This window comes from Balaenoptera acutorostrata, chromosome 3 (assembly GCF_949987535.1).
Source record: "Balaenoptera acutorostrata chromosome 3, mBalAcu1.1, whole genome shotgun sequence".
In the NCBI taxonomy this organism is placed as follows: Eukaryota; Metazoa; Chordata; class Mammalia; order Artiodactyla; family Balaenopteridae; genus Balaenoptera; species Balaenoptera acutorostrata.
The window spans coordinates 15,105,444-15,133,172 of NC_080066.1; the positions used below are offsets into that span (position 1 = coordinate 15,105,444).

A 27,729-nucleotide genomic window follows, 5' to 3' on the forward strand; every position below is an offset into this window, starting at 1 on the left:
CCGCGCACCTAGAGCTTGTGCTCCGCAACGAGAAGCCACCGCAATGAGAAGCCCGCGCACCGCAACAAAGAGTAACCCCCGCTCGCCGCAACTAGAGAAAGTCTGCGCGCAGCAACGAAGACCCAACACAGCCAAAAATAAATACAAAAATTTATAAAAAGTAATAAAAAATAGTAGCTGCTTATCAATGTGAGAAAATATTGACACACTTTCTTTACCATGTTAGCTCATCAAGCCATTTCTGTTGACAACTCTCACACAGAGATTTTTTTTTGCCTATATTGTGCCTACATCCCTATACCAAACATGATCATGGGTTTCCATAAACATAGCTAAATGCCAAGCTTTGGTGTCCCGCCGGGCATAGCTGACACTGCAGGACACTTTTTCCAAAGAGTATCCTGCCTGCCTGCATGATCAGCTGCAGGTAGAGCTGTAGTCAGTAAAATACTCACCCGGAAAGTATTTTAAATCAGAAGTACAGAGCTTATATTGAGCTTGATGTCAGGAACACAGTCACACCAGAGCATGGAGCAGCATTCACAGATCTTACCTGCTGCACGTGCAATGGCAAAATCAAACATGACCTTTGAAAATAAAACTCTAGTCAGTATCTGTATAGGTTCTGTGCATGCGTGTGTGTATGTGTGCACACGCATGTGCATTCACGGGCATGCAGGCACATGTGGGCAGTCTTTTTCAGCTCCCAGCTCCCAAGGACAGAGACCTTATTTTTCCTATTCACCATATATGAATAAATGAATGAATGAATAAACATCTCATATATGAATGGACAATTTCACAAATGAAGAATTCTATCCCTTTTCCATTTTAATACTAGTCATCAGGTACTTATTGGGAAAACATTGGTCTTCTCTATCATTCTGTGAGTCTCTTGAGGGCAAAGGCTGTGTGGTCCCAATCTCTATGCCTACAGCTCCTGGTACTGTGCCAGGAACACAGCACTCATTAAGTCCTTTTAAGAGTAATAAATAATTATTGTAAATCAACTATACTCCAATAAAAAAAAGTAATAAATAATTAACTGGAGGGTGGCCTCAATGAGAAATTCATTTATGTGTGACCACTTAAAACTTTTTAGAAGCTAAAAATTGAAAGAAAGGAGAACAGGAATAAAAATATGTTCCTAAAGAGTCACACGCATGCTTCTGTAGGCGCCTGTCTTGCTTCCCCTACCCTCAGTGTAGATAAAATGTGGGGAAAGCTTTTCATTAAATTGTATCAATTTTATGATACTGAAATAAGAGAAGCAGAGGCAGAAAGATATTTGGGATATAGAAGAGGTCGACGAAGGAATAAAGGAGAGGATATGAGATAGACAAGCAAGGGGAATCAACAAGAAGTTGCCTTTATTAACTTAGGAATATTGAAATCGTGCCACGGTAAAGTCATTTTAGTATGTTTTCTTTAAAACAGATGTGATCCTGGAAGAGGACCAAAGAATAGGAAGCCCTCCAGAGGAGTCAGGAGTCGTTGCCCTGTTAACCTAAGCAACCCTACATCAGGTTAGAGATGGTTACCAGGGTCAGTGGCCCTGAGGAGAAGAGCAGCCATAGTTGATAACACCACCTGGTTGAAAAGAATAAAAAAAATATTTCAAGGTGGTGATTTAATGCAGAGTCTCCTGCAAATATTTCCCATGTCTTGTTGAATTTCACAGTTGAGCTTTGAAAACTTTTTAATGTTAGCAAAATCATTATTAAACAAATTCTCTTCTTCCCAATAGCCACAGCATTAAGAATAATCCTAAATTTCCACTAAATGGAATCTTGGCATAGCAAAGGAAATCTTTTCCTGAGTTAAACCATCAGCCAAGACCAAAACAACCAAAAATAAGTTCTGTGAACATTTGGAGAAACACATCTTAAAGTATAAAGCACAACATTGTCCATAACCTGTTATGTAATATAACTACTGCTTCAGTTTTTACAGTGGAAGAGACCCTTTTAAGGATGCATTGTGTTAAGGGCACTTACTTTGTACCCTTGTTGCCAAATCTAATTAGAAAGAAGTATTTCCTTGGGTTATGAAACCCAAGGTGTTGTGTGTGTGCTTGTAACGAGTTAGTACTCTCTTTGGGATTATCTCCATCCTGTCTGTTACCATCTTTAATCTTTTCTTTCTATTATTGTCCAAATTATAACTTTTCTCTTATTATTCCTCTACCTATTATACTATTAGCAGTATCATTATGTTCAGAGAGCAGATTCTCTAGCCATATTTATTTTAACTTTAAAATCTAGTTCTTAAGTTGTTGTGGAGAATGTTGGTATATATGTTCCATTACTTTAAACTCTCTGTACTACTGAATATTATTTGCCACCATCACTCATTGAATCCATTCACCTATATTGATTGATATGAACAAAACAAATACATCATGTTATTTGCCTTCCAAATTAATAAACCAATTCAATAAAATAAAAATAACTATGCTATAAAATGGTACAAATTAATGCTTTTCTACTTATAGAAGTACTTTATCCTAAATAAAATCAGATAGTTTAATATCTACATTTAATACACTGGTTTTCAATTTTGAATAGAGCCTATGAAATCAGTGTAACATGTATTTAATTGCTTCCACTATTTTCACTTTGTCTGTTTATCAATTTCTGTCTTTCTGTAGTCTATACACTAAGAATTTTGGAATTTTAATGTAAAAGAAATCATAACCATAAAATTTGGGGATTTGAGTATGAGAGAAGATTGGAGATTTCAATATTTAATCCACTTGAATCTCTGCAGAGATTAATGCTCACCTACGTTTCTTCAATCCTCCTTTATCTACTTCCTACGTGTTTTTCTACTTAAAATTTGTTATTTGATTAGAATTTCAACTAATATGTATTAATATCTTTTCGTGAGAAATCTACAATTTACTTTAGTGTAGCAACTTGTTTAATTTATTAAATTATTTATGTTTTCAACCTACTTTTTAAATACATTCTATTATGTATTATGTTTTATATCATTATTTATGCTTCAAAAGGGTTTGCCTGAATCCTTCCACAGCCTGTGGCAATGTCCCGAACCAGCTAGGCAGCATTTCACAAACTTTTCCAGCTAGAAACTTACCTGTGAACAACTGAAATACTTGAGATCAATTTTTGCAACAGTAGATATTTCATTTCAAAGTCCAGGCAGCTCAACACTCCACAGATAAAGTAATGAAACCCTTCAGCTGTAGAACCCCAAGGTAAATCTTTTCACCTTTCCAAAGGTTCACTCTCGCTCCATTTGATAAGAAGTTTTTGAAAGTAGAAAACAACTTTCACTCTTTATATGCGAAGTTTCTTGAAAGAAAAGTGATTTGTGTTCACTCAAAGGCATTTCTCTGTATTTGGGTGACCTTATTTGATTTATACGTGGTCCTTAGAAAGTGTGGTCTGATTTTGTGAATTCAAGATAGGAAATCCATGCCGAATGATCCAGGCACACTTAGAATCAGTTCCTGAGTGAAAATGTGGCAATTTTCAGAACATAAAAATGTAGAATTTCAATGGCACTGTCAGAGTATCTTCAGAATACACCCAAGTGTTATCACTGTTGGGTTAAATAATAATAGTTGCTTAACTCTGCTTTCCTAAGTGTCATCCTCAGACCACCAGCATCAGCCTGTTTTGAGAGCTTGTCAGAAATTCAGACCTTCCAGGCCCACACCAGACCCACTGAATCAGAATTTAATTTTGAGAAGCACTGGCTTAATCAATTTCCCAATTCAGAAAGTGAAAATTCAGGCCGATCAAATGGTGGGTTTTGTGTAGGGTTAAAAACAGGCAGTTAAAACAATTTAATGAAAGCCACAATTTGTTGGTGAAGTCAAGCCAGTTTACATAGTTAAATCATTTGTAGGAGAAAATAGGAAAGTTTAACTTTACACAAAGAGCGTTCTCAGGAGCAGGTGCAATGTAAGACACATGTTGGTCCGCCCACTGCCAGGCCATCCAGATGAAAAAGAAAAGAATCTCACAAGTCATACAGAGACACTCAATTCTAGACATCTGGTCCACCTTCAAGAAATTTGGTGATTTGACTTTAATAAATCTTCATCAAGATTTTTTTTTCTTTTTTTTCATCAAGATTTTTGTCCTCCTATTATGCAGCCTAAACTCGGTCCCTAGCTCCCTTACAGAATTCTCCAGATGACATAGCATTTACATATCAACTACTGTATTTCTGTGGGGAAAAAAATGGAGCTCTTTTCCTGTGTCATTGTAGATTTCTTGAAGCTTCCAGCAATTGGCCAGTGAGCAGACGGTGCTCCCACATGATCCGCGTGTTAAACTGTTGCATGATGGATCTTGAGGTGGTGCTCTCTGATACAGCACTTCAACGGAAGCATATTTAGCATTTTTCACCAATGCATTATTTCCAGAAAAAGTACCTAGAGACATCTGCACCTAGAGGAGAGAGACATTGGTTTTACTTTTAAATTTTCTTACTGGAGGGAGAGTGAATTCTGATCCTAGTTCCATAATTGGAAGCACCTAGTGCATCTGTTCCTAAGCAGATAAAGGGCAATAGTTTCTGAATTGAATTAAGTCAACCATTATTTTATCACTAAGTTACTGGAGTCGTCTGTTTATCCTTCTAGCTCCAGCTGGAACATTTTAGGATTAGAGGTGACCCTGATAAAGTAAATAATTATCCTCATTTTACTGATCTAATTTGTTTATTGTCCTGATAAAATCCTGTCTTATTTCCCCTGTTTTTTAGATGCAGTTATTGGAACTTTCATGAAACCAGGTGAACCCTGATCCAAATTATGTATGAACTAGTATCTGTTTTGCCAAAGACAAAGACACATTAGCCTATTTTGACTGAGACCACCTTTCTTCAACTTGGATTTGCTTTAATTTTGAAAAAAAGAAGAACTTAGAAAAGGCAAGATTTACAGTCCAACTCATTTCACGTGCAAGCAAAGTTGTGAAAAATCAGATAAATATTATGACTGTAATAATAATACTTTAACAATAAATGTAAATTGTAAGATTCATTAATAGTTTTCCAGAAAAAAAAAAAACTCTTGAAAATATTACTTTCTTTTCTAGCAACTTTGAGTGTGGTGATGTCACATATATATTTATATTTTCAGAATCTGTGTGGTTTCAGATCTTCTCCCCATTGTTTCTCTAAAATGTGTGGATTTCTTTACCACTTGGAGTGAATGAATAAGGAGAATGTCGTGCATTAGCTTTCTGCACAGTGGCTCAAAATCTACTGTCAGGCATGGAGCTAGGCTCTCGGGGAGAAAGTCCCTACCCTTTTAGAATATAGATTCTGCTTAATTTCTCATTAAAGCACACTCTGATCTCATCTCTAAAACTTGTCTTAAACGTAAGAGTTTAAGAATCAAAAGAGTAGATTGGGGTTATTTTTTATATCCTGCTCAGCAGAGATGTGTTTCTGGAAGATGGATATGTTTGACTACACAGTCATCTGCTATAAAGGTTAGGAAAATCCTACTATCTACTAATTGTCCTCTTACATTAGAACTTGTTAATTTTTGAGTTGACTTAAATCATTTTCTTCTCTCTTCACGGTTAGACTCTGTAACACTAGCTCACATTGCACTGTGAAGTGTTATAACCCTGATATTAACCTTAAACTTTCCTCCCTAAAGACTGAAGAGCTTTCCTTCTTGCTCTAATATCCCAGGATCTGATGAACTAGCTGATGTTCTCCCCTATCTTCACCTTTTGCAATTTTTAACATCAAAAATAGTCTCACTTAGTCTTTACCTTTCCAACTGCAATTCTAAACTTTTTCATTTGTCTTCCCTGACATTGCTCACCACAACTCTGATCATTTTACTTGTCATCTCTGGATCTTTTCCAGGTCAATTATATTCTACCCATTACAAATAAATCTATTAAATTTGTGTTCGTGAGCAGAAAAAAAAGGGAGAGCTTGGCGTGTAACAAGCCCCATGGTTAATTTAGATCACTGACTATTATGTAGCATAAACTTTTAAAGTTTGGCATTTGTTGAGTATTCTGACACGTCTTAAACTCTTTTAGTTTAATGATGTTTTTATATTATTTTATACTATTTCTATAATTAGGTAGCTCAGACTTTACCACCTGGAAATACATTGGAAACCGTTGACAGTGAAAATAACATTTGCTAAAAGCTGAACAGCTGTTTCTGATCATGCTGCTAATTTTGATGTGTTTTTTCTGAGTTTTCAAATACATTTTTTAAACATAATTTTAACCAAAATATTTTAATAGTTCATACCACAGTATTGTTCATGTCTTGCATAAAATGTGAATCTAGGGGTTGCTTTTCTGTAAAAAACACATTTCTGATGCTTTTAGTAGTGAGATTTGTATTATCTTATAAAGTTGATGTTTTCAATGAAATGGACCTTTTGAAACTGCAGGATTATATACATTCTATAATTTGATAATTTTGAACATCTAATTCCAGGACTAGGTATGACTGTTCCAAGACTATGATTAGGTTAGGAGATGTTTTCTGGCTTGTTCCTGAATAACCTTCCTATTATTGCCTTATGCCATTTTTTAAAATCATGTGGGTTCAATATAATAATTTTGGTGTGGGGAAAACATTTAGTCACTTTTTCTGGGTCACTTTTGATGGAACATCATTGATAAGTTAAAATCCATTTTTTTAGGTTGGATTTGTATTATATTATTATTATTCAATGCTCAGTTGGACCGTATTAGTCATTTTTTCTTGTTATTGTTCATTCATGAAGCATGAATTCATCTGTGGCTTTCCTTCCTGGAAGAATTTATTGGCATATATAAAGCCAGGGATTTCCTCATATATGGTCTCCACCACTTTATGTAAAATAAGTTTAAAATAGGACTGATCTTAGATCTGATTCTCTAAGGAATTCCATTGTTTACATTTTTTATACAAGTGTGACCCTTTATGCCATACACATTTTATTTTATTCTTTTTACTTCCTTTCCTGCTGGGTTGTGGATTTGGCAGAGTATGTCTTATTTTGTGTTTTCCATAGTTCCTAACTAAGCCCGTAATAAATATTCATCAAATTAAATGTCAGTTTTCTATAACAGTTGAACAGTTGGCTCCTATTTCTAATTCTATGGTGATTTCCTTAAAACCTAATAGCCTTGCTGTAAAACTTTCTCCAAGACAATTTGAAAGTTTAAACAAACGATATTCTCTGTGTCTGTTTTCCCACATAAATACGTATCACCTCCAAGAAGTCTATTTGATTAATCAGGCATGATTTATGCTTAAGGGAACCATATTACCTTTTTCCAAATAGATTATGTTAAGAAAAATGTTCAGCGATCTTCCCTTTATTTTATATAGATGCAATTCATTCCAACCAATCTTCATCGGTGATGGACACTGGAAGGCCCATCAGGGGATGCCTGTCTTTAGAGCATTTATAGTTGAAAGATATTCGAAATGTATGTGCTGCTGATTCTTAAGTGCACCTGGGGCACATAATCCCCATTGAAGTGTCATTCAATTGACAAAAGTCAGTTGAACACAACAGCCAAAAAGTTGAAAGAACCCAAGTGTCCGTCCATCACCAGATGAATGGATAAACAAATGTGATAGATACATGCAATGAAATATTACTTAGCCATGAAAAGGAATGAAGTCTTGGCACATGCTACAATATGTATGAACCGGAAGAACATTATGCTAAGTGAAAGAAGCCATAAAGAAAGGGAAAAATATTGCATAATTCCATTTATATTAAATATCTAGAATAGGCAAATTCATAAATATAGAAAGTAGATTAGAGGTTACCAGAGGCTTGTGTGTACGGGGGCACGGATGGGGAGGTTTTGCTTGCTGGTTACAGAGTTTCCGTTCAGGGTGATGAAAATGTTTTGGAAATAGATAATGATGATGTTTGTACAACAGTGTGAATGTAATTAATGGCACTGAATCGTGCATTTATAAAGAGTCAAAATGGCAAATTATGTTACATATATCTTACTACAGTTTAACTAAATTAATAATTTAATATAGCAAAAACCATGATTGTACATTTTAAATGGGTGAGTTATATGGCATATGAGTTATATCTCAATACAGCTGTTTTTCTTTAAAAAAGTTAAAGATTGGAGGGTGAAAGCATATAACCCTCTGGTGCCCTTGTTATCCTTTCCTTAAACTATGGAACTAATAATCATTACAAAATCACAAGTGTGTACCCTCACTGTGAAATGCCTGGAGTCTGAGCTGATTCTGGGGAATGTGTGGAAATCAATACACAGATGGCATTCTGTAATGCCCAATCATCATTTATGCATTAAAAACTTTCAAAATAAGGCTTCTATTGGAAAGGTTTGTTAAGTACAGTCTTTTTCTCTCTCAATTTTGGCAGAGCTGGTCATATTTCCAGAATGCCTTTAGGTGCGTGAGATGGATGATTTCTTTTTTTTCCCCCCTTTCATCTAGGAACTTTGCAAACTGCAAGAATTGCTTTGTAGTCTGAAGGGCCCCTGAGTCTGTGAGCTACATGGCGTTGCCAAGATGGCCAGCCTGCCAAATTCCCGGCTGCCAAAAGACTAGCCAGGGCTTCCTCATATAATGAAATGACAAAAAAGGCCATGTGCTTGGCAGACTTGCCCAATTCCCTCAGCTTCATAGAAAAAAATAAATCTTGGAAGAAGTCCAAGAAAGAGCTACCATCTGGTCACACTCTTGGCTTTCTCAGTATGGCTCCCAACACCTACCACCAAGCGTCAGGAGGGCTTCCTGTGTTGGATGAAGGCGGGCTGCAGAGAATATGCAGAAGTCTGATGGGAGCCTAATGAGGTAGGACCTGATAGACCGGTTTTGACTTGCAGTCTCATCATTGCTTCTGGCATATTCACAGAAGGGTCAACTTTTCAGCAATAAAAATTGGTGTAATTTAATAGCTGGCCCTGTAGTTGCTGACTATCTGTTAATTTCTTGAAGAATCCGTAACCTATCCAAGTACAAACCCACCCAACAACTACAACACTGCATCCCAGATGACTCGAAGGCAACACCTTTGGGAAAAGCTGCAGAACTGTTTTTACAGTCCTGACACTTTGTAGTTATTCTGGCCCACTTTCTGCACACTTAGATCTTCAGTTCTAGAAACCAAAGCCAGTTTTTCTTTCGTGCAGAGTAGTTCATGCTACAAAAGTTCACTCTTTATAAGAAACCCTTCCTTTATAGTAAATGATGGCATGGAACTTGTGTGTGTATTCTGTCATTACACTGGCCTTGGTAAATGATGGCCTTGGTGATCTGCTTGGTTTAAAAATTCATCATGTTTATCATTGGATTTTTGCCTTTAACATCTGCAGTTGGCAGTAATGAATAAGGTCAAAGTATTAAGCTATATTCATATTTCTGATTTTTTATGAAGATTAGAAGTCACTGATGGTGTATGCAAATTTTGAACCAGAAAGATCAGTATCACTTTTTGGGTCTCCATTAGAGAACTATTTTCATTATTGCCTTTTAGATTGACAAGCAAAGCCAGTACATTAATATTTTTCTTCTCCAATTAAAGACTCTCTAAGTTCTCCAGGCTGGCAAATCATCTATATGCTGTTGTCCTCCAGCCAAACAGAGCTTCAAGGTCACATGGTATGCACGCTGTTTCTCCTAGCTGGGTTGTGCTGCTGACTTCAAACAAGGTATCCAACCTTCACCCCCCACCCACCACCACCCCCCGCCCCGCCACCCCCATTCCCTGCTATTCTTCACATCTCTTCAGATTCTGGGCGTCCTCTAAGACACTTCCCTCTCTTTGCCCTCTCCATCTAATCCGGCATCAGGTCCTGATGGTCTTGTCCTTGTTTCTTCCTTCCCATTGAAGGGGTTCAGAATATGCCACACCAAAACATTAACGCTTTGGTATATTGATTATTTTGAGCCAAAGGCAATTGAGAAACGGCAGATACAGGAAGGGCTCTCTGCCCTCCTCCTTTCTCCCTAAAAACAGGTCATAAGATTTCCCGTGAGAAATGGGCCCTCCGGTACCAGGAAGAGAAGAACTTTCTTATCTCTAGAGACTGGGAGTCATCCCCAAACAAACCAACCTAAACAACCCTGATCTTCCATTAGTTTCCCTCATATATTTCCTGGTCACTATCCCACAATCCACTGCCCAGCTCAAGCCTCTTTGTCTTGTCACTTTACAAATGTATTCTTTCTTTGTTTAAAATGTGTATAAACTCTTGGTCCCACCTGCTGCTTCAGATTTTCTTTTTCCTTATGAAGACTCAGTGTGCACATAACAATACAGCTGACCCTTGAACAACGCAGGGGTTGGGGTGCTACCCTCCATACAGTTCCAAGTCCTCTGATAACGTAGAGTCTACCCGAATTCCCTGGCGGTCCAGTGGTTAGGGCTCCTTGCTCCCATTTCAGGGGGCACGGGTTCGATCCCTGGTCAGGGAACTAAGATCCCACATGCCTCAGATTGTGCAGCTCAGCCAAAAAAAAAAAAAAAAAAAAAAACCCGAACTAAAAATACCAAAAAAAAAAACCTTACAGTCCACCCTCCGTATCAGCAGTTCCACATCTGCAGATCCCACCACCTGCAGGACCGGTAGTCATATCTACTATTGAAAAAAATCCTCAAGAAGCTTCAAGATGGCGGACGAGTGAGACGCGGAGATCACCTTCCTCCCCACAAATACATCAGAAATACATCTACATGTGGAACAGCTCCTACAGAACACCTACTGAATGCTGGCAGAAGACCTCAGACCTCCCAAAAGGCAAGAGACTCCCCACGTAGCTGGGTAGGGAAAAGAAAAAAGAAAAAAACAGACAAAAGAATAGGGACGGGACCTGCACCAGTGGGAGGGAGCCGTGAAGGAGGAAAGGTTTCCACACACTAGGAAGCCCCTTCGCGGGCGGAGACTGCGGGGGGCGGAGGGGGGAAGCTTCGGAGCCACGGAGGAGAGCTCAGCCACAGGGGTGCGGAGGGCAAAGCGGAGAGATTCCCGCACGGAGGCTCGGCGCCGAGCAGCACTCACCAGCCCAAGAGGCTTGTCTGCTCCCCCGCCGGGGCGGGCGGGGCTGGGAGCTGAGGCTCGGGCTTCGGTCAGATCGCAGGGAGAGGACTGGGGCTGGCGGCGTGAACACAGCCTGAAGGGGTTAGCACACCACAGCTAGCCGGGAGGGAGTCCGGGAAAAGGTCTGGAGCTGCCGAAGAGGCAAGAGACTTTTTCTTGCCTCTTTGTTTCGCGGCGCCGCTTAAAGGAGCTCCAGAGATGGGCGCGAGCCGCGGCTGATTATCAGCGCGGACCCCAGAGACGGGCGTGAGACGCTAAGGCTGCTGCTGCCATCACCGAGAAGCCTGTGTGCGAGCACAGGTCACTCTCCACACCGCCCCTCCCGGGAGCCTGTGCAGCCCGCCACGGCCAGGGTCCCGTGATCGGGGGACAACTTCCCCGGGAGAATGCACGGCGCGCCTCGGGCTGCTGCAACGTCACGCCGGCCTCGGCCGCCGCAGGCTCGCCCCGCATCCATACCCCTCCCTCCCCCCGGCCTGAGTGAGCCAGAGCCCCCGAGGCAGCTGCTCCTTTAACCCCGTCCCGTGTGAGCAAAGAACAGACGCCCTCAGGCGACCTACACGCAGAGGCGGGTCCAAATCCAAAGCTGAACCCCTGGAGCTGTGCGAACAAAGAAGAGAAAGGGAAATTTCTCCCAGCAGCCTCAGGAGCAGCGGATTAAATCTCCACAGTAAACTTGATGTACCTGCATCTGTGGAATCCCTGAATAGACAACGAATCATCCCAAATTGAGGCAGTGGACTTTGGGAGCAATGATATATATATATTTTTCCCTTTTTCTCTCTTTGTGAGTGTGTATGTGTATGCTTCTGTGTGTGATTTTGTCTGTATAGCCTTGCTTTTACCATTTGTCCTAGGGTTCTGTCTGTCCGTTTTTTTTGTTTGTTTAATTACTTAAAATATTTTTTTCTTAATAATTATTTTTTATTTTAATAACTTTTATTTTACTTTATTGTATTTTATTTTATCTTCTTCTTTCTTTCTTTCTTTTTTTTCTCCTTTTTATTCTGAGCCATGTGGAGGACAGGCTCTTGGTGCTCCAGCCAGGCATCAGGGCCGTGCCTCTGAGGTGGGAGAGCCAACTTCAGAACACTGGTCCACAAGAGACTTCCCAGCTCCACGTAATATCAAACAGCTAAAATCTCCCAGAGATCTCCATCTCAATGCCAAGACCCAGCTCCACTCAACGACCAGCAAGCTACAGTGCTGGATACCCTATGCCAAATAACTAGCAAGACAGGAACACAGCCCCATCCATTAGCAGAGAGGCTGCCTAAAATCATAATAAGTCCACAGACACCCAAAACACACCACCAGACGTGGACTTGCCCACCAGAAAGACAAGATCCAGCCTCATCCACCAGAACACAGGCACTAGTCCCCTCCACCAGGAAGCCTACACAACCCACTGAACCAACCTTAGCCACTGGGGACAGACACCAAAAACAACGGAAACTACGAACCTGAAGCCTGCAAAAAGGAGACCCCAAACACAGTAAGTTAAGCAAAATGAGAAGAGAGAGAAACACAGAGCAGATGAAGGAGCAAGGTAAAAACCCACCAGACCTAACAAATGAAGATGAAATAGGCAGTCTGCCTGAAAAAGAATTCAGAATAATGATAGTAAAGATGATCCAAAATCTTGGAAATAGAATGGAGAAAATACAAGAAACGTTTAACAAGGACCTAGAAGAACTAAAGAGCAAGCAAACAGTGATGAACAACACAATAAATGAAATTTTAAAATCTCTAGAAGGGATCAATAGCAGAATAACTGAAGCAGAAGAACGGATAAGTGACCTGGAAGATAAAACAGTGGAAATAACTACTGCAGAGCAGAATAAAGAAAAAACAATGAAAAGAATTGAGGACAGTCTCAGAGACCTCTGGGACAACATTAAATGCACCAACATTCGAATCATAGGGGTCCCAGAAGAAGAAGAGAAAAAGAAAGGGACTGAGAAAATATTTGAAGAGATTATAGTTGAAAACTTCCCTAATACGGGAAAGGAAATAGTTAATCAAGTCCAGGAAGCACAGAGAGTCCCATACAGGAGAAATCCAAGGAGAAACATGCCAAGACACATATTAAACGATCAAAAATTAAATACAAAGAAAAAATATTAAAAGCAGCAAGGGAAAAACAACAAATAACACATAAGGGAATCCCCATAAGGTTAACAGCTGATCTTCAGCAGAAACTCTGCAAGCCAGAAGGGAGTGGCAAGACATATTTAAAGTGATGAAGGAGAAAAACCTACAACCAAGATTATTCTACCCAGCAAGGATCTCATTCAGATTCGACAGAGAAATTAAAACCTTTATAGACAAACAAAAGCTAAGAGAATTCAGCACCACCAAACCAGCTTTACAACAAATGCTAAAGGAACTTCTCTAGGCAGGAAACACAAGAGAAGGAAAAGACCTACAATCATAAACCCAAAACAATTAAGAAAATGGGAATAGGAACATACATATTGATAATTACCTTAAATTAAATGGATTAAATGCTCCAACGAAAAGACATAGATTGGCTGAATGGATACAAAATCAAGACCCGTCTACATGCTGTCTACAAGAGACCCACTTCAGACCTAGGGACACATACAGACTGAAAGTGAGGGGATGGAAAAAGAGGTTCCATGCAAATGGAAATCAAAAGAAAGCTGGAGTAGCAATTCTCATATCAGACAAAATAGACTTTAAAACAAAGACTATTACAAGACACAAAGAAGGACACTACATAATGATCAAGGGATCAATCCAAGAAGAAGATATAACAATTGTAAATATTTATGCACCCAACATAGGAGCACCTCAATACATAAGGCAAATACTAATAGCCATAAAAGGGGAAATTGACAGTAACACAATCATAGTAGGGGACTTTAACACCCCACTTTCACCAATAGACAGATCATCCAAAATGAAAATAAATAAGGAAACACAAGCTTTAAATGATACATTAAACAAGATGGACTTAATTGATATTTATAGGACATTCCATCCAAAAACAACACAACACACATTCTTCCCAAGTGCTCATGGAACGTTCTCCAGGATAGATCATATCTTGGGTCACAAATCAAGCCTTGGTAAAATTGAGAAAACTGAAATTGTATCAAGTATCTTTTCTGACCACAGCACTATGAGACTAGATATCAATTACAGGAAAAAATCTGTAAGAAATACAAACACATGGAGGCTAAACAACACACTACTTAATAACCAAGAGATCACTGAAGAAATCAAAGAGGAAATCAAAAAATACCTAGAAACAAATGACAATGAAAACACGACGACCCAAAACCTATGGGATGCAGCAAAAGCAGTTCTAAGAGGGAAGTTTATAGCAATACAATCCTACCTTAAGAAACAAGAAACATCTCAAATAAACAACCTAATCTTACACCTAAAGCAATTAGAGAAAGAAGAACAAAAAAGCCCAAAGTTAGCAGAAGGAAAGAAACCATAAAGATCAGATCAGAAATAAATGAAAAAGAAATTAAAGAAATGATAGCAAAGATCAATAAAACTAAAAGCTGGTTCTTTGAGAAGATAAACAAAATTGATAAACCATTAGCCAGACTCATCAAGAAAAAAAGGGAGAAGACTCAAATCAATAGAATTTGAAGTGAAAAAGGAGAAGTAACAACTGACACTGCAGAAATACAAAGGATCATGAGAGATTACTACAAGCAACTATATGCCAATAAAATGGACAACCTGGAAGAAATGGACAAATTCTTAGAAATGCACAACCTTCTGAGACTGAACCAGGAAGAAATAGAAAATATGAACAGACCAGTCACAAGCACTGAAGTTGAAACTGTGATTAAAAGCCTATCAACAAACAAAAGCCCAGGACCAGATGGTTTCACAGGCGAATTTTATCAAACATTTAGAGAAGAGCTAACACCTATCCTTCTCAAACTCTTCCAAAATATAGCAGAGGGGGGAACACTCCAAAACTCATTCTATAAGGCCACCATCACTCTGATACCAAAACCAGACAAAGATGTCACTAAGAAGGAAAACTACAAGCCAAATCACTGATGAACATAGATGCAAAAATCCTCAACAAAATACTAGCAAACAGAATCCAACAGCACATTAAAAGGATCATACACTATGATCAAGTGGTGTTTATCCCAGGAGTGCAAGGATTCTTCAATATACACAAATCAATCAACATGATACACCATATTAACAAATTGAAGGAGAAAAACCATATGATCATCTCAATAGATGCAGACCATATATGACAAACCCACAGCCAACATCATCCTCAGTGGTGAAAAACTAAATCCATTTACACTAAGATCAGGAACAAGACAAGGTTGTCTACTCTCACCACTATTATCCAACATAGTTTGGAAGTTTTAGCCACAGCAATCAGAGAAGAAAAAGAAATAAAAGGAATCCAAATCAGAAAAGAAGTAAAGATGTCACTGTTTGCAGATGACATGATACTATACATAGAGAATCCTAAAGATGCTACCAGAAAACTACTAGAGCTAATCAATGAATTTGGTAAAGTTGCAGGATACAAAATTAATGCACAGAAATCTCTTGCATTCCTGTACACTAATGATGAAAAATCTGAAAGTGAAAGCAAGAGAACACTCCAATTTACCATTGCAACAAAAAGAATAAAATATCTAGGAATAAACCTACCTAAGGAGACAAAAGACCTGTATGCAGAAAACTATAAGACACTGATGAAAGAAATTAAAGATGATATAAATAGATGGAGAGATATACCATGTTCTTGGACTGGAAGAATCAACATTGTGAAAATGGCTCTACTACCCAAAGCAATCTACAGATTCAATGCAATCCCTATCAAACTACCACTGTCATTTTTCACAGAACTAGAACAAAAAATTTCACAATTTGTATGGAAACACAAAAGACCCCGAATAGCCAAAGCAATCTTGAGAAAGAAAAATGGAGCGGGAGGAATCAGGTTCCCAGACTTCAGACTATACTACAAAGCTACAGTAATCAAGACAGTATGGTACTGGCCCAAAAACAGAAATATAGATCAATGGAACAGGATAGAAAGCCCAGAGATAAACCCACACACCTATGGTCACCTTATCTTTGATAAAGGAGGCAAGAATATACAGTGGAGAAAAGACAGCCTCTTCAATAAGTGGTGCTGGGAAAACTGGACAGCTACATGTAAAAGAATGAAATTAGAACACTCCCTAACACCATACACAAACATAAACTCTAAATGGATTAAAGACCTAAATGTAAGGCGAGACACCATCAAACTCTTAGAGGAAAACATAGACAGAACACTCTATGACATAAATCACAGCAAGATCCTTTTTGACCTACCTCCTAGAGAAATGGAAATAAAAGCAAAAATAAACAAATGGGACCTAATGAAAATTAAAAGTTTTTGCACAGCAAAGGAAACCATAAAGAAGGCAAAAGACAACCCTCAGAATGGGAGAAAATATTTTCAAATGAAGCAATGGACAAAGGATTAATCTCCAAAATTTACAAGCGGCTCATGCAGCTCAATATCTAAAAAACAAACAACCCAATCCAAAAATAGGCAGAAGACCTAAATAAACATTTCTCCAAAGAAGATATACAGATTGCCAACAGACACATGAAAGAATGCAACATCATTAATCATTAGAGAAATGGAAATCAAAACTACGATGAGGTATCATCTCACACCGGTCAGAATGGCCATCATCAAAAAATCTACAAACAATAAATGCTGGAGAGGGTGTGGAGAAAAAGGAACCCTCTTGCACTGTTGGTGGGAAGGTAAATTGATACAGCCACTATGGAGAACAGTATGGAGGTTCCTTAAACAACTAAAAATAGAACTACCATATGACCCAGCAATCCCACTACTGGGCATATACCCTGAGAAAACCATAATTCAAAAAGAGTCATCTACCAAAATGTTCATTGCAGCTCTATTTACAATAGCCAGGACATGGAAGCAACCTAAGTGCCCATCAGCAGATGAAGGGATAAAGAACATGTAGCACATATATACAATGGAATATTACTCAGCCATGAAAAGGAACGAAACTGGGTTATTTGTAGTGAGGTGGATGGACCTAGAGACTGTCATACAGAGTGAAGTAAGTCAGAAAGAGAAAAACAAATACCGTATGCTAACACATACATATGGAATCTAAAAAAAAAAAAAAAAAGGTCATGAAGAACCTAGGGGCAAGATGGGAATAAAGATGCACACCTACTAGAGAATGGACCTGAGGATACGGGGAGGGGGAAGGGTAAGCTGGGACAAAGTGAGAGAGTGGCATGGACATATATACACTACCAAACGTAAAATAGATAGCTAGTGGGAAGCAGCCGCATAGCACAGGGAGATCAGTTCAGTGCTTTGTGACCACCTAGAGGGGTGGGATAGGGAGGGTGGGAGGGAGGGAGTGAGACGCAAGAGGGAAGAGATATGGGGACATATATATATGTATAACTGATTCAATTTGTTATAAAGCAGAAACTAACACACCATTGTAAAGCAATTATACTCCAATAAAGATGTTAACAAAAAGAAAAAGAAAAAAAGAAAAAAATCCTCATATAGTTGGAGCTGTGCAGTTCAGACCTGCTTTGGTTAAGGGTGGGCTGTATTAAATAACACCTGTAGGCTTTTTCCTGTTAATCTATCTTATGCCAGTTTAATTCTCAGGCCCAGCCACAGAACCTCAGAGGGCAGAAGGAAGCTTTTCCTCCCCTATGCATTTACTGTTGTCCTTCTTATGCCTTGTGGACGGTTACAAAAATGGACTCCTTCCCTTCTCATTTTTTACCTCTACATATCATCATGTTAAATGTTAAATGTTCCCAAAGGGTTTGCTTTTGGAGTTACTACATCTGGTTAAAAAAGAATTTTAAAAAGAGAATGAGAGAGAGAATATGATATTACATATCCTGTGGAATAAAATGAAAAGGTACAGATGTGTCCCTAGAGTCCATTATGCATGACTCACCATGGCCAAGGTGACTTCCTCTCTGTGGAGCTAAGTTGCTCCATCCCTCTGGTTGCTTTGTCATCCCGAGCCACAGTCCTCACTCCCCTAAATCCTTGTAAACCTCACTGAAATTATAGCTTTTTCAAAAAGCATTTGATTATTCCTTATTTTATCTTCATATTGTTTGTATTTATATTCATCCATCCTGCATGCCTGACTAGACAATGAACTCCCTGAGGTGCTTCTAGAGCTTGGCATCCTCAGTGGTACCGTGCCGCCCTGCATTTATTCACATTTATCCAAATTTATATTGGATCTGGATGCACTGGCTGGGGCTGGGGCTAGTGAACAAGGCATTCTCCACCGTCCTGGAAGTTATAGTTTATTAAAGAAGAAAGAAATAGGTCATTAAAGCTGCGGAATATAGATTAAAAGAAATTTGCAGTGCTCTGCGTGTGCATATTACCAGGTGACCAAACGTAGGCGGGATAGTTTGGGAATGTTTTGTGGGAAAGTGATACTTAAGCTGAGACCTGAAGGGTGAGCGGTAGGGGCTCAATAACTGAGAATACCTCTTTGAAAACTAAACTACAGAACCAACTTTAAAGAGCAGATAAAAGGTCACAGGGGGATTTAGAGATTCAGCCAATTCAGTTATGGCAACTTCGACTTACATGAAGGACAATTAGTAAAAGAAATGGCATTTTATTTGATTCCCAACTTATCTAAAATCTTCTCGCCTTTCACCACTGCGGCTGCAGCCATGGGTATGCTCAGGCTTCAGAAGAGGCTTGCCTCCAGTGTCCTCCTCTGTGGCAAAAAGAAGGTCTGGTTGGACCCCAATGAGACTAAGGAAATCACCAATGCCAACTCCCGTCAGCAGATCCGGAAACTGATGAAAGATGGGCTCATCATCCGGAAGCCTGTGATGGTCCATTCCCAGGCTCGATGCCGGAAAAACATCTTGGCCCACAGGAAGGGCAGGCATATGGACATAGGTAAGCAAAAGGGTAGTGCCAACGCTCTAATACCCTAGAAGGTAACCTGGATGAGGAGGATGAGAATTCTGTGCTGGATGCTCAGAAGATACCGTGAATCTAAGAAGGTTGACCACCGCAGGTATCACAGCCTATACCTGAAAGTGAAGGGGAACGTGTTCAAAAACAAGCAGATTCTCATGGAACATATCCACAAGCTGAAGGCAGACAAGGCTTGCGAGAAGCTTCTGGCGGACCAGGCTGAGGCCCTCAGGTCTAAGACCAAGGAAGTCCGCGAGCACCATGAAGACCGGCTCCAGGCCAAGAAGGAAGAAATCATCAAGACTCTGTCCAAGGAGGAAGAGACCAAGAAATAAAGTTCTCCCTCTCTTCTCTGTACATAGTGGCCTCGGCAATTAGATAGACCACTCATTCAATAAAAAACAAGCCTTTATCTGCCTTTATTAAAAAAAATCTTCTCAAGAAGAACAAAAGACAAATGGTAGGAGACCCCATGGCTAACCTCACAGTCGGGTAGTTGGAACCAGGCTGGCTTGTGACGAAGATAACTAACCAGCTGATGGTGAAAAGATAGAACAGGCGATTCTCGGAGTCATCTGCTTTAAAACCAGTACTTTTCACAATTTCCTTGCTTTAGTAGCATTATATTCATGCCAAAGTGTTTGTGAATATTACATGAATTAATCAATGTAAAAGCTCTTTGAGAAATCAAGGTCTCCAGGGATAGAAGGTACTTTTACTTATCACCTTCCTTTGTGTGCTACAACAGAGGAGGCTTTCCTTTTACAGAGAATATTAAAGAACAATGATTAAGCATGTTCTTGGACACCATAAACATATACAAATAAATGCCTACTAAAATTGTATGAAGGCTCATACAGGTGTAAATATGAGGAAGAAAAGGCATTTGCAGAATCTTGCCCTATACCTGTGAGATGCCCATTAGCATTGGTGGCAATGCTGTTCTCTTGGTGCTCTTATGAAAAGTGCATGGAAGATTGAAGGGTGAGCTCATGGGCAGACACTAATAGATGAAATGATGTGATCTCCTCAATCACCAGTTTGCCTCTTACAAAATTTCTGCAGTTAAAACTTTTGACTCAAGAAGGACACGAACTGAGTGACTGCTAGCAGGTCACTGAGCACACTATCTGTATATTTATACACAGATAGATCTGGAAAGTAAGCTTTCCTAGGACTCAGTGAAAAGCACATCAGAGAATATTGTCATTGCCTCTGGAAAGTAAGCTTTCCTAGGACTCAGATAGATAGATAGATCTGGAAAGTAAGCTTTCCTAGGACTCAGTGAAAAGCACATCAGAGAATATTGTCATTGCCTCCTATTTTCTGAGCTGGTTGTAAGACAGTGCTTATAAGGAACTTAAGGAAGGGAGAACCTTGTTTTCAAATGAGATGGTATATGGAACTCTCATATAAAGACACATAAAATTAAAGGTGATCTGATTGAAAGTGGCAATTAAAGCCAACATTTCTGCTTGGCCAGTATCTGTGATGATGTCCTGGCTCTTAGAATCCCCTCCCAGCAAACCAGAACCTTCCTGGGATGGCTAAACCTAGGTCAGTCTATATCTTCCTGGAAGCCAGGGGATGTTGTAAAGGCTTGGGTTGCATGTCCATGGTCTATGCGGGATAAACTGAGAAAGTGCAGAAGGAAGCATTGTCTCAGGGGGCAAAATTGGAATAATGGCTCTACCACAACTGTGCATCCAAAGGGGTCAAAGCAGATAGATAACAGGATTGCTTTTCATGGGGAGTGGACAGTGCAAAGTGGGGCAAGTATACCCCCACTCAAACCAACAAGCAACGTTTTAAAATCTGTAGCAAAATTGAATTATAATTTACTGAGATTTACAAGGGTATTTGTATGTCCATGTTTTCTTGTTAGACATCTGCAACAGCTTCATTTTGTATTTCAGTTTTTTATGTCATAATATTCCCAGACATAGGATATGTGTTCAGAATTTAATATAAGGGCATAAAAATGTATCAGAATTTAAAATTAGATTTTGCAGCAATATTTATCCAATGACTGTGAAAAACTCAACATGGAAAAAGAAAAGATAAAATTTTCATGTGTTAGGAATTTATTTTTAATGAGAAGCATTTTCTGTCTACTCAAATGAATTAGTATAAATCAGCTGACCATAAATTATGAATGCCGATATTTGAAACATGCAAGTGTAAACTTAGGCCACTTGAGTAGGTGCTCTCCTTTCATTATGCAAAATAAAACATAATCACAGCAGGGTATTGCAATGTGGGGGAAAAAATCACTAACAATCATTTTTGTCTCTGCCATTCTAATCAGTTTGGAAATAGGGAACCAAGTTGACAATGTTTTATTCATTAAAATTTTCTGTCTATGCCTCAGATCCTCATGACTCCCTCCACGGAAATTAAAATTTTAGGGCAAAAACGGAGAGTGTAGTCCTTTTCACTTACTGTTTTGATATTTGTCATAAGCCTGGGTTCAGCTCTAGGTTTGATGTAACCATGTATATTATACTTTATCACCCGAACCTATTTGTTGTTTAGCCCTGTGTTATGTAGCTATTCCATCCCATAGTCCAAAAGTGTGCTGTAGCTTGCAGATAGTGGAGGGGCACTTTATGGCTATGAGGATATTGCATCTCCCCGGCTGCCCCCATCAAAAAGATGATGTGGTCAAGGCACTATTACAGGCATTTTTATATTTCAAAACCCAAGCCTCCCAGGAATCCTTACAGACCCATCCTGGTAACATCTGACACATTCAGACATGGCTTAACTGCTCTCTGGAGGGCCTTCTGAATTTCAGGATCAGCTGCCCCTCTAGCCTTGTCTCCAGAGTAAACCTACACGGTATAGATCTGAACCTAACCCTTGGAGACTGACCTGGTACCCAGATCAGCCAAGCCACAGTCTAAAGCAGAGCTGCCCAGCCGAGCCCACCCTGCAGCCACAGAACCACAGCCAATCTGCAGATTTCAGAGCGTGAGAATAACAGCATGTTGCTATAAGCCACTCTGTTTTTGGAGGGGTTGTTTCCCAGCCTTATTGTGGCAATAACTGGTCAGTGGAGAACTTCAAAGCAGGTCTGAAGGAGAGAGCATCCAATTAAAAAGTACTTTGGTTCAAACATGTAGAAAATAGGTTGCAGTTAATCATTGAATAGGACTTCTGTCATCCCGATGGTGGTATTTAAAGCTAAAAAGGAATTCATCACAGGCATCTAACAGGACTTTGTTGCTCATAAAATATAGGCTCCAGATTTTCATAGAAAAGCCATAGATGAAGTAACTAATGAAATCCATACTTAGGATAAGATGCAAATCTAACTCATTATGCTAGTCAGAGTTTGCATATTTTGTCTCTTTTAGAGGGAGAGGTTAATCCCAAATCCTGGCAGGATTATTAACGTCCTATGTTCTGCCTGGGTTATTATTCTTCCTGTTCAGTGGGTAGAAAACGTATGGCTTTCACTGCTACACAAAGACATTTTACTGGTGAAATGAGAAATCACAGACTATGCGTTATGGACTAAAAGGAAAAGAAAAGACCAGAATCCTAGGTTGGTGCCCCATTTCTGCTGTTTCTAGGTCTGTGGCCTTGAACGAGGCACTCTATCCCTCCGCTCATTGTGCTTTTATGTCTAGGAGAGAAGTGATACCTTCGCCTACATCACAGTGCTGGTGTGAGAACCCATGTGATGATGTTATGAAGTTGCTAAGAGCCAGACATATGTCACTATGTGAAACTGATGTTAGGAGAAATGCATCATAACACTGAAGGGAACTGGCTTTGAAGTTATACAAACTTGGGTTCAGACTCCAAATCTTGCCATTTCCTAGATGTGTGATTTTGAGAAGTTTATTTACCACCCTGAGCTTCAGGTTTTCCTGGAAAAGCAGGATTACAGCACCTGCTATAGAGTTGTGAGTCCTAAATGAGATAAGGAATGTGAAACATTTAGCATAACGCTTAGCATAGAGTAGGGGCTTCCAAATATGGCAGATGGATTAACGACCAGGCATTGTTTTCTCAGCACTTGTTGACGCAGTGGCAGCAGATACAGGCACTGAGCCTCTGCAGTCACACCGTCCTTTGTACCAGGGAGAAAGTCCAGAAGTTGGCCCATTATTTTGGCTTTTGGTTGCAGAGTTACTGAGGATCCGTTCTCCTTTCCCTCACTTCCGCTACTGATGGTGGATGCTGCTTTCCAGACTAGAGTTTGTATCTTCTCTCATGTCTCCTCCAATGGCTCATTCTATGGTGGTAACATCTGGATGAGACTGAGTCCAGGAAGATCAGCCTTGCCTCTCCCCTGACGACTGTCCTGGATCTAACCCTTCATAACTCATTACCCTACAATTTGGTATCTTTATCTGCCAAGACGTAGTGATGGTTGATTCTTGTTAAGGAAAACAGATCACTAACTCTGTACCATGTTTTCAGGTTGTAAGATAAAGAAAAAAAAAATCATATTATTGATTGGTATATGAAAATAGAGAAAGCTCATACTCCACAAATACTGGAGGTCGGGGGACGTAGGTTTCCCTGTTCTCTATCAATAAATATACATTTCCAGGAGGACTAGAGAGTTTAAAAATTCACTTATAAATTCTAGCCACTTATTAAGCTAATGTGTTCACTTTATAAAGGAGCTGGCAACCTGGTGGATGTGCGGTAACCTTTAATTAGAACATTTAAAAATACTTAGTTTTATCTCCGTTAAACACCATTCCATTCCCATTGCAGAAAATTTAGAAAAAGGAAGAAAAATTGGAAGAAGAATCGAAAGACACACATAGTCCTCCCACCCACACATGACAACTCTTTACATTTTGCTGTATTTTCTTCCTGTCATTTTTGCTGTGGACAGTTTTAACTAAATCATTTCCAAGTGAAATAGTTTTTTACTCTTCTGATCAAAGGCTGGATTTCAGTAAAGATAAGCCAGTGTCAAAAAGCTAGGCCTCTTTCAGAGTCACTGTGGTTATTCAGCATCTTTGACTTTGGGCTTTTCCAAGCCCCCAAAATCTGGGCTGGCTTCCCAAGGCATTTAGAAAGGTTGCTTAAAGCATGATGCCAACAAACATTTGTGTCCAAATCTCAGCTATTTAGCTGAAAAAATTAACAGACAAGTTTCAGTAAATTGAATTGTGTAGCGTGATTCTCAGTTCTGCTAAAAGGAGAATAATAAATTTCAATTGACAATAGCAGAGGTACCTTATTTGAATTTGTTTTTCTGAGTATCTTCCACTTGGGATTTACAAAATCTACACAAGCTCCGAAAAAGCTGCAATTTCCTGTCTATTAAGCCCCAAGTGGAAAAATAACAAATACGATGAAAAACAGCAACCTATTTGACAGACTAATATATATTAATCCCATCGCCATGGTTGAGAGATGGAAAATTATTATTGAATAAGACTTTCATCAAACCAAATATTTCCTATTGCTCCAAAGTACATATCTGGCATCACTTCTGCTTTACACATCTGCTTCTGTCTTTGAACTCTGATATTAATCTGAAGGTTGCATGCAGCTGCACAGTTCCAAGATAATTAGTTTTTTCCATTATATATTACAATTAATAGGGTAGACTTCAAAAACATTCAGAACTTGGATTTGCATAAACTCTGGGCAGCTAGAAGATTTTTCCAAAATTCAAATCAATCTTCTGGAAGAACGTGCAGTTTCCCAGCACCTTCCTGGAATCTTTTACATTTCACCTCTCTCTGAATATTTTTAGCCATTTTCTCTGCATTTTTATACTTAATTGCTGTCAGGACTTTACAATCCTTCTTGGGATATTTCAGAGACAACCAACCTGAAGGAAGTGACACCTGCCCTGACAGGTATGGCAGCAAAGTTTTGGGTTGGTTTTTTATATTAAACATGGAGGATTTTATGTGGAAGGCATTTTCTCCAGAGCTTCAGGAATTTGGAAATATCCATATAAAAGTGGCTTTATGGTTACCTCCCCACAAGAGATGAACCCTCACACCCCCAAGGATGTTGATGAAACAGTTCATGTCGTGTATTATAATTTCCTTCCATACAGAGGGTTCCAGGGCCTCTTAAAGAGCAAAGACTCTAGATGTTCTTGTTTTATGTTTGGTGCTTTGTGTCCATTGAAAGAGAGGAGACCAGGGAGGAGGTGAGGTGAAGTCCTGACATCCCGAGTGGATGAGAGCTGGTCTGAGGATGAATAAGGTGTCCTAGGATGGAAGAATATTTTGAGCAAATTGCAGTGTTCACTTCCAATAAACGCAAGCCAGCTTGTACTTGTCCTGCAATACCAACCAAGTGGCCATCGTTTACAAAATCACTTTCATGAAGTAGAAAGGAAATTTCTACGTGTCAACAGCATTCTTACATGATCTATACTTAGTGAGAAGATATATCGTATCTTAGTTCTTAATTTTCCCAGAAGACTGTCCTTCTCCTTAAAAACAAGTGGGTGAAATGGCAAAATGTCTGATTCTTGCGTACAAGGACGGTTTGCAGACACGCTGTTGGTTTTATGCCCTTTTTTTCTTGGACCTCATATTGTTCCTATTACGAATATATTCTGCCCAGCCTCTAAGTGTCATGGCTGTCAAGTTTATTCGGTTTTAAAATTTTCTCCCCTCGGAAATTCACATTATTTAAATATTTTCTGACTTGCACAAAAGCAAATTTCAGAGTCTGGCTGAAACCCTGCTGGTAATTTTAACCCAGTAGGAGAGTATGTTGTTGATTTTTGTTGTAGAATGTGGTCCATGCAGTGGAGCTGGAGGGACGCCTGGTGAGGAAGAGCACGCACATCCTTTGAGCACTCTTGCTGTCTTCACTTGTTCTCTTCTCTGACTTCTGTGAACTCCACACTGGCCTGGTTTCCCTCCTGTCCTTCTGCACAGTCTTCCTCTCCTATACCGCGAACTGCCTCACCTGGAGTTTCTCAGTCATTAGCATTGAGCCGTCTCCTCTTTTGGCTCCACACTCTCTTTGGGGGTAATGCTGTCCATTTGCATAGCTCCCAGATTTATCCACCAAGCTCAGAGCTCTGTTTGGGGGTCCACAGTCATATCCAAGTGTCTATTTGAAATTTTTTTTAATTGAAGTATAGTTGATTTACAATATTGGGTTAGTTTCAGGTGTACAGCAAAGTGATTCAGTTATACATTACATGTACGTATATACCCGTATTCTTTAAAACATTTTTTTCCATTACTGTTTATTACAAGACAGTGAATATAGTTCCCTGTGCTATACAGTAAATCCTTGTTGTTTATCTATTTTATATATAGTAGTGTGAATATGTCAATCCCAATCTCCCAATTTAGCCCTCCCCTCCTTCCCCTTCGGTAACCATAAGTTTGTTTCCTATGTCTGTGCATCTGTTTCTGTTCTGTAAATAAGTTCATTTTTTAGATTCCACATATAATTGATATCATATAATATTTGTCTTTTTCTGTCTGCCTTCAGTTATTATAATAATCTCTAGGTCCAGCCATGTTGCTGCATCTATCTGAAATATTAACTTGTCTCTCTCAATTTCAGATGCTGAATTGAACTTTCATCTTCAAACCTGCTCCCCCTTCATCCTTCCCCATCTGTGATAGATTAAGAACGTCTCCAGTTTATCTGACACCACTCCCATCGAGAGATGGCAGCCATGAAACCTCCCCTTCAATCTGGGGAAGCTTGATCAGAGTGACGTTGCAAGGTTTCTGGGTCCGGACTTTAAGAGGCTGGCAGTTCCCATAGTCTGTCTCTTGGCGTACTTGCAGTCCATCTGGAACACAATTTGTTACCAGGCAGGATGCAACCATAACCAAACACCAAAACATGTAGTATCAGTGTTGGGACCAGGTAGCAGGTGGAGGCTGGAAGTGCCTCAGGAGACAGTTGGGAGGACTTGAAGGACAGTGCGGAAAATGCTGGAGAAACGATGACCTCTATTACGTCGTAGGGAAAAGAAAAGAAAAACTGTCGCCTGCAGAATGTGGAAAATAGAACATGTATCTAATGAACTTGTGGATCCAGATAAGGAGATTTCCAGATAGAATGTCCAAAGATCCAGCTAGTTTCTTTTATCTACATATGATAACATATGCAAAGAGAGAAAGGAGCTTTAAAAAGTGCTGTTAAATTTCAACCTGAGTTTAGAGGAACCATAAAGAAACCAGGACTTTTGTGTTCAAAAGTAAACTGTTCTCATCCCCATTCTCACCCAGGAAAACATTCTCAAAGTAAGTGGCTTTCGAGCAAAGACCAAATCTAGGGCTCTACCAGGAAAACATGACACCCTTTAGACAGAAACTGGCTCCCTCAGAGACCAAGGTTAAGTCTTTAACCCCTATTTATCCTTATCGTCATTTCTGATTACACATTCCCATTAAATTTCCTCGTATTGTAAAGATTTCTTAGCCCAGGGGTCCCCAACCTGGGCCCCCTTTGGAACTGGGCTGCACAGCAGAAGGTGAGCAGTGAGCAAGCGGAGCTTCATCTGTATTTACAGCCGCTCCCCATCGCTCGCATTACCGCCTGAGCTCCACCTCCTGTCAGCATTATGGTGACTTGTATAACTATTTCATTATATATTACAATGTAATAATAATAGAAATAAAGTGCACAATAAATGTAATGCTCTTGAATCATCCTGAAACCATCTCCCCCCCGATCCTTCCCCCCCAAGTCGGTGGAAAAATTGTC

The 27,729-nt window shown here is 39.5% G+C and overlaps 1 pseudogene; it reads left to right on the forward strand.

Moving 5' to 3' along the window:
* Positions 1-18,783: 18,783 nt before the first annotated feature.
* On the forward strand, positions 18,784-19,413 carry LOC103011690 (60S ribosomal protein L19-like; annotated as a pseudogene).
* The last annotated feature ends 8,316 nt before the right edge of the window (positions 19,414-27,729 follow it).